The 11,631-nt window shown below is 43.1% G+C and overlaps 1 pseudogene; it reads right to left on the bottom strand.

Moving 5' to 3' along the window:
• Positions 1 to 501: 501 nt before the first annotated feature.
• LOC126095897 (5S ribosomal RNA) lies at positions 502 to 619 on the bottom strand (annotated as a pseudogene).
• Positions 620 to 11,631: the final 11,012 nt, after the last annotated feature.

The following is an 11,631-nucleotide window of genomic DNA, read 5'->3' on the forward strand; positions in this document are numbered from 1 at the left end:
GTGCAGATGTTCTGAGGGAGCATAACTAAATGGATTCACCAAATACAGAACAGACCTGGAGCTTACAACAACGTATGGCAAAGTAAAGGAACGCATACTCAATGGATGCAAAGAAGAAGGAGGTGCCCATATCCAGCAATTTCTGTAAATTTAAATGTGTTCGTTAAATATATAATTTTTGTGTCATGATAATAAAACCTTTCATACGTGTAAATGTGTTTGGTAAATGTATATTTATTACTTTTGTGCGACTGTTGCACATCAAATAACTTTATTATACAGGCAGCAGCAGCAGCAGCAGCACTCCGTCTTCAGGCCACAAGTGGCCCATCGGGACCATCCGACCGCCGTGTCATCCTCAGATTACGATGCGGACAGGAGGGGTGTGTGGTCAGCACACCGCTCTCCCGGTCGTCATGATGGTTTTCTTTGCCGGAGACGCTACTATTCGGTCGAATAGCTCCTCAATTGGCATCACGAGGTTGAGTGCATCCCGAAAAATGGCAACAGCGCATGGCGGCCCAGATGGTCACCCGTCCAAGTGCCAGCCACGCCCGACAGCGCTTAACTTCGGTGACTTGATGGGAACCGGTGTATCCACTGTGGCAAGGCCGTTACCTTATTGTGCAAGCTTAAAATTTTTAAAGTTCAATCAGGCGAGTTCGGAATATAGTAGACTAGCAGTGTCTGGTGTGCCAATCTGTATGCAAACCTGGTGTACGACCAATGCAACATACCTCAGGACAGGGAAGACAGAAAAGCAAGCACTGCCGTACAACTCCACAGGGCACTGTGAGGTAAAACTATGTAATTTCGCACGCAAGCACTGCTACAAACTCAGACAGAAAGAACCGCGCTCGTCGAACTAGAGTCATTGAAATTACCACAGCAATGCAAGGATTGCTGCCAGATCATACAAATGGAGGCAAATGTTTTCCTACAACTAGAGCCACTATGTCACAGACACAGATTCGAGCTATTAAATACACAGGCTTTCGGAGCTCAAGAAACATTCTGTCGTGGCGCTGTTTTTTCCACATTGCAGAACGAGAAAAATGACAGTCTAATGAGTTTCAACAAAATCACAATACTTTGAACGATGATGACCAGCCTGCTACTTGGTTGCTGACTTCAACACTAAGGGGCAGCCAACCGATGCATACCACATGTGTGGTCTGCCGCTGCTGCCTACTGAGTAAACGCGGATGAGGAGACGGCTGAGCAGCCAGCTCTCCTCCACTACTGGGTCATCACGGATGTTCTGCAAGGTGCCAATGCGTGGGGCTTCCTCACAGCACTCTGGCTGCTCTGTGGGTATCTGCTGCAGTTTTGGCCTATCCGCAGTGAGTTACTGAGACCTAGTCTTCAGGACAACTGGCAGGCTGGACCGCAGTCGTCCGTCTCCACCCAGTGCGTGAGGGCCGTCTTCGAGAGAGCTGCAGTGGGAGCGGCATTGGGTCACAGCAGAGCTTCCTTGTGGACAATGCTTATTTAATCCGCGCAGCACGAGGCTGTGGCACTGACCAGGCGTCACAATATCACGACTCACTGACGAGATGTAAGCATTGCTTCATGAAATGTGTGCCTGCGCCTAGCAGCTGCTTGCAACTCTGAAAAAATCTCAACCTTTGTAAACTCTACTCGATCAACAGATGTTATTACAGATTGCAATGTACCACCGACGGCTCTGGGTGTACACTGGGCCATTCGCCATCACTCTTCACTCGTCTTCCTGATCACAACGTGACCTCAGCGTTCTGTGCCGCAACACCGGTGCCATGGAGTGGCTGGATCGCAACATCATGAATAACCTCCGTAACGACGGATTTTCGAATCCATGCTCATATAAAGTTTTTCTAATGTTTGGATGTTAAGAATTAACCCAGGCTTGAGAAACATTCCACAAACATGAAGGTGTCTGTCTGACACCCAGTCCTCCTTGCTCCTTCCAAGTCACACGTGCTCCGTTCCACTGGGGGAACATGTACAACATCTAAGAGCATCATACGCAGGCGCTGTATTCAGCAACCCCCTGCCTCTATCGATAGTAAATGGAATGACTCCCAAATGCTTTTGGCTTTTCGTGGAGTAAGCTTGCACCTTGAACTGTTAAGCCAAAACATTAATGACCACCTGCTCAATAGAGTGGAACGCCATACGGCACACGGCATGGATTAGACAAGTCCTTGATAGGTTTCCGGGGGTTTTTGACACCAGACGTTTATGTATAGATCGCGCAATACCCGTAAACTACGGGTCAGTGGTTTGTAGGATTGAAGCTGACACCCGATAGCATCCCAAACGTGTTCCATTCAGTTCAGATCAGGTGAATTTGGCGGCCCAGACATTAACGTACAATCACTATCACTTTTGTATAGCCGCTACAGCACGATTCTGGCATTATGACAAGAACAGTTAGCGTAGTGAAAGATACCATCGCCGTCGTAGGAAACATCAGATATGAAAGGATGCAGGTGGTCTTCAACAATGTTCACGTAGTCCACAACAGTGGTGGAGTCTTCGATAATTACCATAGTTCCCACGGAAGCCCAGATGAATGACTTCCATAGAATAATACTGCCGCCAACCCATGCCAGCCTTCATCCGTGGTGCGGTGCATGTTTCTAAAAGTGTTTCATTTGGACATGGCCTTCGACTTGGTAATTCATCCTACCAGGCAACACGTTTCAATTGGTCCAAGGCCCAATTTCGTTAATCCTGCGCCCGCTGCAGTTGTAATTTAAGATGTCGTTGGATCAATATGGGTCCTGTCGAGGCCCCTGTTCCACGGTGTAATCCGGCTCACTTGTGACTGCAACTACACCTTGTCATCTACTCGTGGTTTCAGCATCCTTCAGCCATCGACGTTCACGACAGCAGCACGCAAGCAGCCAACCAGCTTTTCCATTTCCGAGATGGCCGGTCACAAACGCCGGGCCATAACAATTTGCTCTTTATGAGAGTCGCTTATGTCAGTGGATTGCCCCTTTTGCAGCCCCTATGGCGGCTACATTGAGACCCTATTTGTCTCTATTTCGCTTGTATTCTTTCCTTACCGCGTCACGTGCCCGCAATGCCACCAGCCTCGCGGTGAGAATTGGTCACATTGTTTTTGGCTCATCACTGTATATTCCGCCGTGTACAGTATGGTGGATAGTACATTGCCCAGTTCGCTTATCGTCAGCTATATTCACTGACTGTTCTGTACATATCTGCCCCATAATTCTCACTACAGTACTACACTAGGCTGAACGAATTCACGTTTGTATTGCACGGTCTCTGATTTAGTCTCATCAGGTCCCATGTAAGTTGTTTTTACATGAACAAACGATCTAAGAGTTCCTTAGCATCTTTCACCAGCTTATTCAGATATACGCCCCATTCAACTCATTTGATTTCACAAAAGTTACTGAAGCATCATCGGCTCTAGTAACTTGTTTTATGCATTTATTTATCTTATTGCTTTTCCTCGGCATTTGCAACAAAGTTCTTATCATTACCAGTTGAGAATTCCAGTTTTGGGATAGTACGTAAATTTAATTTTAGATGTGGCAATGTAAGCTGCTTACAGATTTCCCATTGGTGGCACATTGATAATTGCTTTCGAATATGATATTCATCTGGCTAATTGAGTATTTATTTTTGCTCTTTTTTTGTTTTGGCGTCCAGTCAGTCATCGAAGTTAATGTTATATACTTTCCTCTCAGTGCTGTTGAGACATAATTTGCGTTTTTCTGTTCTTAATCGTCAAGTGTAGTGTCTTACTTGAGTTACTGGTTTCTGGTTTATGCATTTCAGCGTTAGATCGAAACAAATGGCATCATAACGGGTTTCATACCAAGTCATCATCACATGGTCAGCTCAAAAGGAAAGAGAAGGAAGAATAGCAAATACTGGGAAACTAAACTACAAATCCAACTAATTTCTGTACAAAACCATACATAGGTGTTTTACATAGTGGCTCGTCAACTGAATAGGCCTGAGAATGCGGTCACGATGCAAAAATATCTGCGCTCTGATTGTTCGATATCGCAGTTGACGGAGTAGTATAGCGTATCTCTTAGATAGCAAATATAAGATTAAAATTATTTTACAAGTGGGAGCCGGCAGAAAAACGAGCTCCAACAAACTAAAAGGCAAAGAAAAAGAGAACAGGAGAAGTCACATCATAATAGATCATAAAAATAACTTGAGATAAGACTTTATTATGCAAATTTAGTGATTTTAAAAACTGTTGCGGATATTTTTTAGTTTCGTAGAAGTGCCCTTGATGTGTATCTAAATGACACCATTTGGGAGCAGAATGCCAGATATCGAGGTATTGACCGACGCATCCATCGAGGCCGTGCTGAAAATTAATGCTTCCGATATTTTACTTCTGTTCACAGTATCGACATCTCATGCACGTTACTTGGACGACTTTGCAGCTCCACTGACGCAAGTTGCAACCCTCTGCCGGTAGAGGGCTACGAATTGCAGAAGAACGTATCGACATTAGCAATGTGTAACGTTCGATAGTTCGTGTTACTAAAGAAGGAAACTATGGTGTTAACCTCAGCGCGTGTGACAGAGCTCTGAGTGGTCGAGCTGCCTCGAATGCTCATCCCTGACGTGAGACAAGAGGAAATTGGACATCTGCAAACCATTTCTCTTGCATTTCGAGCGTGAGTGTGATGGCTTCCTTAAGAAAATTGTGACAGATGATGAGATCTGGTTTCACCATTTTGACCCTGAAGATAAGAAAGAATCAGTGGAGTTTCTACCACAAAGGATCATCGACGCCAAAAACGTTCAAGATAGCGCCATCGGCAGGCAGACTCAGACTCACAGTGTTCTGGGAAGTTCAAGGTGTGGTGCATATGGGATTCATGCCTAAAGACACCATCATAAACTCTCAACATACTGCATCCCTCACAAAAACTGAAAGTACGAATTCCAAGAGTTCGTCCATACGTGAAGCGCCCTCTCCTCCAGCACGACAACGCCAGACCACAACAAGCGCTGCGACATCTGCAACAATCCGACGCAATGGGTTTACTGTCATCGATCACCCTACATGCAGTCCCAGTTCGCCCCATTAGATTTTCATTGTTTCCAAAACTTAAAGAAACCTTCGCAGGCCTTGCTTTTATAGTGATGCGGTGCAAGTACAGGTGAGGTTTTGGCTCCCTCGAACAAACTCAAAATTCTACAGTGACGATATCAACAAACTGGTCTCTCCTTGGGAGAAATGTGTTGGTTGCCAGGGTGACTACGTAGAGAAGTAACTACGCCAACATGACGGACAGTGTTAATTAAGTTTTTGCTATTTAAAAAGTTTCAAGAATTTCCACATGGAAAATTCGAAGGTATAACTTTTCAACATGCCCTCGAATTCCACGTCTTCTTTTTTTTGTTTTGTTTTATTATTACCAACGCTACCACGTTCTCGCTGTATTGAAAGATCCGCCAGCCTTTCCTTTGTAAAATTTCGGATCATAACTGCAGCAATGAGGTGCAGTGAGGCTGCAAGTTCCGTAGAAAGTTCTACCAGGTTGAAGAAGCCTGTGATGATTATTCCGAAGAAGAAAAGTGGTGACAAAATTTTGAAAAACACAGACCTCAGTCGCGAACACAATTTGTGACCTAGATTTCGGTGTCACAAGGGACACCTTCTTCGGACAAAATTAAAAATAAATGTTACAGCATAACGTACCAAAAAAATACGAAAGCTGCGGTCTTACCTGACAGCGTCAGATAGTCAGAATTAAAATAAAATGCAACAGAGGTGCAAGCCACTAGGGGCTGCTATGTGTCCTCTGCTACAGTCAACACAAAACTGAAACATCATGTGACTTCTGAGCCACGGCAACTTCAAGACAATACCGCCATCTGGTGGTTAATTGGTAAAACAAGCTAATTTGTAAACATCTCTCGTAACTGCAGAGAGGGAAATAAACAGACACCTGAACGGTGTACATGAAGTAATTACAATAGCGGGATACTGCATGATATAAAATACAACTAATGAATGACTGACCAAAAAAGTTTTTTTTTATAATTTACGAATATGAACCGTAAAAGGTAGAAAGAAAAGGTATCTCTGAATCTGCAAGAAGTAGTTGGTACACCAAAGTGTTAGGTCTCTTCAAGCAGCGGCTTTATACCATTGAAATAACTTCTTCCGCGCAACTGCACCTGCTCGTTGAGAAAAAGTCCGTCATTCGAAAGTAAATGCTTGAAAATTTCCAGCTCCTCCAGAATATCAAGTTTACGCCCTTTTTTTCCATATGCAAAATTTCTGACTTCTTAACCCCTTTAGGAGAGTGCGCTGTGATTAACAGGTGATCTGCAAAAGAAGAATTAGGGGCACAAGAACCGTTTTTCTTCAGAAAATGTTCTTTACAGCGAATTGAAAACGCACGTCCTGTTTGACCAATATAATAGGCACCGCAAGTGTCACATGAAGTCTTGTAGACACCAGAATTCTGCAGAGGGCTAGTAGTTGACTTTAAATTATGGATGACATTTTTTATTTGTATTTAGTCCGAAGCAACCTTTGAATCTGGTATAAAGCCGCTGCTTGACGAGATCTAACACTTGTGTACCAACTGCTTCTTGCAGATTCAGAGATACCTTTTCTTTCTACTTTTTACGGCTCATATTCGTAAATTATAAAAAGAACTTTTTTGGTTTTTATAACGTATCTGTTATAGTAAGCAGTAATGTCATTTAGTGGATTATTTCGTATATGTCTTCTTTATGCATTTATTTTGGAATTTTTGTACTACAGCCAGTCATTCATTAGTTGTATTTTATATCACGCAGTATCCCGCTATTGTAATTACTTAATGTACACCGTTCAGGTGTCTGTTTATTTCCCTCTCTGCAGTTACGAGAGATGTTTACAAAATAGCTTGTTTTACCAATTAACCACCAGATGGCGGTATTGTCTTGAAGTTGCCGTGGCTCAGAAGTCACATGATGTCGCAGTTTTGTGTTGACTGTAGCAGAGGACACATGTCAGCCCCTAGTGGCTTGCAGCTCTGTTGCATTTTATTGTAATTCTGACTATCTGACACTGTCAGGTATGACCGCAGCTTTCGTATTTTTTGGTACGTTATGCTGTAACATTTAGTCTTAGTTTTGTCCGAAGAAAGTGTCCCTTGTGACACCGAAAGCTAGGTCACAAATTAATTGTGTTTGCGACTGAGGGCTGTGTTTTTCAAAATTTTGTGCTATACAACAGTCGCTGATTGACAGCCATGTAAAAACCCTAACACGTAGTTACGTAACAAGGCCGATATCCTTCTCCATTCTTTCCCAATTCGAGCACGTGTTGATAGTGACCTCGTGGTGTACGAGACGTCAAGCCTCCATCTCCGTTCCTCCTTAGAAAACAACATGATCTTGGGATGTCTGGGCTGAAACGCCGCAGCGTTGCAGGTAGCAATGAGTCCGTGCCGCAGGTCTCGCACCTCCTCTGACACACGTAGCTGGCACACTTGTTCGATCGCTCTCGTACGGAAATAGCCTCGTTGTCATTCTGCCTCGTATGCAAGCTACACTGCCCGTTTCCCGTTCTGACACAGTGCTTACGTCATGGCCTTACAGTAAATCATCTGATACTGTGTCGCTAAACTAACCTTTTTGCATCGCAGTTAGACAACTATCTACCTCTAACGAATTCACTTGGGAATTCTGCATTCGGTTGCACTTCTTATCGAACTGCATTCGGCTGCACTTCTAATCGAAAGATCGTTTGAATTATAGCGTGATTAACTATGAAAAAAGCAATAATTTTCCTAGTATTCACACACAAAAAAGAAATACGCATGAAAGAAAGGGTACAGCACACCTGCATTTGATGAACTTCTCAGTGGATTGACACTAATTAAAATCAGCTAATTATTTTAAATATAGCTCTGTTATTACGCTTGCATACACTCACTGCCAAAATGCCTCCGAATAGTCATTTATTTTCAGTGCCAAGACCTCAGCCATGAAATTAAATGGCTTCAGTGCCTACCCTTTTCCCTAAAGCAAAATGTACCTTTGGAATTACTTCAAGGATGGAAAGCTACAAAACGTGCATTGCATTTTTAGGTTGAACACAAATTATGCCAAATACTTCCACCTACTCGTACATAACAGCTTTTACGACGTCATAAATAGTATTTTATACTTTTACTTTTTAGAATCTCCTGTCTCATTAGACAATATATCTTTTCTCGGAACTATCTAAAGTGGTTGTACCTAAATCGTAGAAAAATGAAACACAAAGTAATTTGAGGCCAGAGAAAGTGCCTTTTCTAATCTTCTTGTGCTGGTTAAAAAAAAAAGGTTCAAATTGCTTTAAGCACTATGAGACTTAACATCTGAGGTCATCAGCCCCCTAGACTTAGGACTACTTAAACCTAACTAACCTAAGGACATCACACACATCCATGCCCGAGGCAGGATTCGAACCTGTGACAGTAGCAGCAGCGCGGTTCCGGAATGAAGCGCCTTGAACCACTCGGCCGTGCTGGTTTCAGCCACGATCTTTAATGTACACTTTGTTACATTTTTAACACCTCGATTTCGATGACGCATTAAAATAGTATGAATCAATCTCTTATTAAGAGTTTTGTATTGGTAGCGTCCAGCTTACTTAGTAGAACATTACGTGCTCAAGAATTCGTCTAGAATCTTGCGGAGTTAGTACACAAGATAACGATTTTTTGAAAAGTGATTTTGGGAAACATGCTCACAAGGAACCATCACCAACTCGACCTCTTATTTTAAGGAGAAAAGAACACAGTGCAGAACATCAGTGCCAGCAATCGATACAGCGCAGAAGTTTGGGCCATAACTCTGTTAGTACACAGTTATCATCTTTTGAATTTACAGCTTTTAAACTTCTCGCACACTGAATGTTTGTCATTCGCTCCGCCCCATGACACTCAAATAGTGGGATTACATTGATCCAAACTTTGAGAATTAGATCGCTTGCTAACTTTCAATCAACTTTAAACATATTTCCAAGCCTTTAAGAGGCTTTTCAATTTATTATTTGTCTATTATCAGTCTACTGGCAACACATTTTGCAGACCGTATTTACATGTACTACAGAATGTACTTGCAAAAATACGGTGTATCATAGTACGACACATAGTTAAGGCGACATGACGTCATAAGTACTGAAATGTGTGCAAATTAACTGCAGGACGAAATTCTTCTTTTCATAATAAATCTTCAGCTGCTCAGGTTTATTCATTTTCACACAGCAACTTGATTTTTGATTTACAATTTGATCATGCCAGTCACGTTAAAGAAGAAAGCAACTCCATCAGATATGCTTCACTTTAACTGTGTCAGGTTTTCAATCCAAAGAGAATAACGCACAACAGCGATGTTAATAATTCAATAGCGCTACACTATTTCTTAAGGACACAGTCATACATTTCATTGCTTTACGCTACATTTGTGAATCGTAATAAGAATGAAATGACATTTCTTGCACGAGCTTCACTTTAGTAACCACTCACTCTGACATTTATTAACAATCGACATTACGAACACGAACCTCGTATTCACTGCTCTGTACAGTTCTTCCGCCCGGCGTTCGGCGGCTACAGAGGGAAGGAGCCAGTGACAAACAGCCAGGGCAAGCGAAGTTTAAAAGCTGTACATTCGGAATGTCGTAACTGCTTACTTTCAGAATTATGGCCCAAATATTCACGCGGGGACAAATGCTGTTGCTGATATCTTGCAAGTATGCTTTTTCCTCCTTAAAATACGAATGTACATTACATTAGTCCACTGTGATCCTGTTCCCTGATCCTAGAAGAAAACTCTTCAAACATATTTAGAGTACGTGAGTACGTGTTATAAATAAAACATGACACGGAATACAAATGCACTTTTCACAGTTATTGAGAACAGTACATAGTAACATACAGGGTGTTTCAAAAATGACCGGTATATTTGAAACGGCAATAAAAACTAAACGAGCAGCGATAGAAATACACCGTTTGTTGCAATATTCTTGGGACAACAGTACATTTTCAGGCGGACAAACTTTCGAAATTACAGTAGTTACAATTTTCAACAACAGATGGCGCTGCAAGTGATGTGAAAGATATAGAAGACAACGCAGTCTGTGGGTGCGCCATTCTGTACGTCGTCTTTCTGCTGTAAGCGTGTGCTGTTCACAACGTGCAAGTGTGCTGTAGACAACATGGTTTATTCCTTAGAACAGAGGATTTTTCTGGTGTTGGAATTCCACCGCCTAGAACACAGTGTTGTTGCAACAAGACGAAGTTTTCAATGGAGGTTTAATGTAACCAAAGGACCGAAAAGCGATACAATAAAGGATGTGTTTGAAAAATTTCAACGGACTGGGAACGTGACGGATGAACGTGCTGGAAAGGTAGGGCGACCGCGTACGGCAACCACAGAGGGCAACGCGCAGCTAGTGCAGCAGGTGATCCAACAGCGGCCTCGGGTTTCCGTTCGCCGTGTTGCAGCTGCGGTCCAAATGACGCCAACGTCCACGTATCGTCTCATGCGCCAGAGTTTACACCTCTATCCATACAAAATTCAAACGCGGCAACCCCTCAGCGCCGCTACCATTGCTGCACGAGAGACATTCGCTAACGATATAGTGCACAGGATTGATGACGGCGATATGCATGTGGGCAGCATTTGGTTTACTGACGAAGCTTATTTTTACCTGGACGGCTTCGTCAATAAACAGAACTGGCGCATATGGGGAACCGAAAAGCCCCATGTTGCTGTCCCATCGTCCCTGCATCCTCAAAAAGTACTGGTCTGGGCCGCCATTTCTTCCAAAGGAATCATTGGCCCATTTTTCAGATCCGAAACGATTACTGCATCACGCTATCTGGACATTCTTCGTGAATTTGTGGCGGTACAAACTGCCTTAGACGACACTGCGAACACCTCGTGGTGTATGCAAGATGGTGCCCGGCCATATCGCACGGCCGACGTCTTTAATTTCCCGAATGAATATTTCGATGATCGTGTGATTGCTTTGGGCTATCCGAAACATACAGGAGGCGGCGTGGATTGGCCTCCCTATTCGCCAGACATGAACCCCTGTGACTTCTTTCTGTGGGGACACTTGAATGACCAGGTGTACCGCCAGAATCCAGAAACAATTGAACAGCTCAAGCAGTACATCTCATCTGCATGTGAAGCCATTCCGCCCTACACGTTGTCAAAGGTTTCGGGTAATTTCATTCAGAGACTACGCCATATTATTGCTACGCATGGTGGATATGTGGAAAATATCGTACTATAGAGTTTCCCAGACCGCAGCGCCATCTGTTGTTGAAAATTGTAACTACTGTAATTTCGAAAGTTTGTCTGCCTGAAAATGTACTGTTGTCCCAAGCATATTGCAACAAACGGTGTATTTCTATCGCTGCTCGTTTAGTTTTTTATTGCCGTTCAAATATACCGGTCATTTTTGAAACACCCTGTATATGATGCTAAATTATTCTTGCCAGTTCAAATATTGTCTAAAGAACGAGAAAGGAAGCGAGCTGGAACACAAGTCAAACAGTTTTCTACGATCGCTTTGCAACGAACACTACCGTAGAAGCCGCGCGAAGTAGCCGTGCGGTCAGGAGCGCCTTGCCACGG

The sequence above is a fragment of the Schistocerca cancellata genome, chromosome 8 (genome assembly GCF_023864275.1).
Source record: "Schistocerca cancellata isolate TAMUIC-IGC-003103 chromosome 8, iqSchCanc2.1, whole genome shotgun sequence".
In the NCBI taxonomy this organism is placed as follows: Eukaryota; Metazoa; Arthropoda; class Insecta; order Orthoptera; family Acrididae; genus Schistocerca; species Schistocerca cancellata.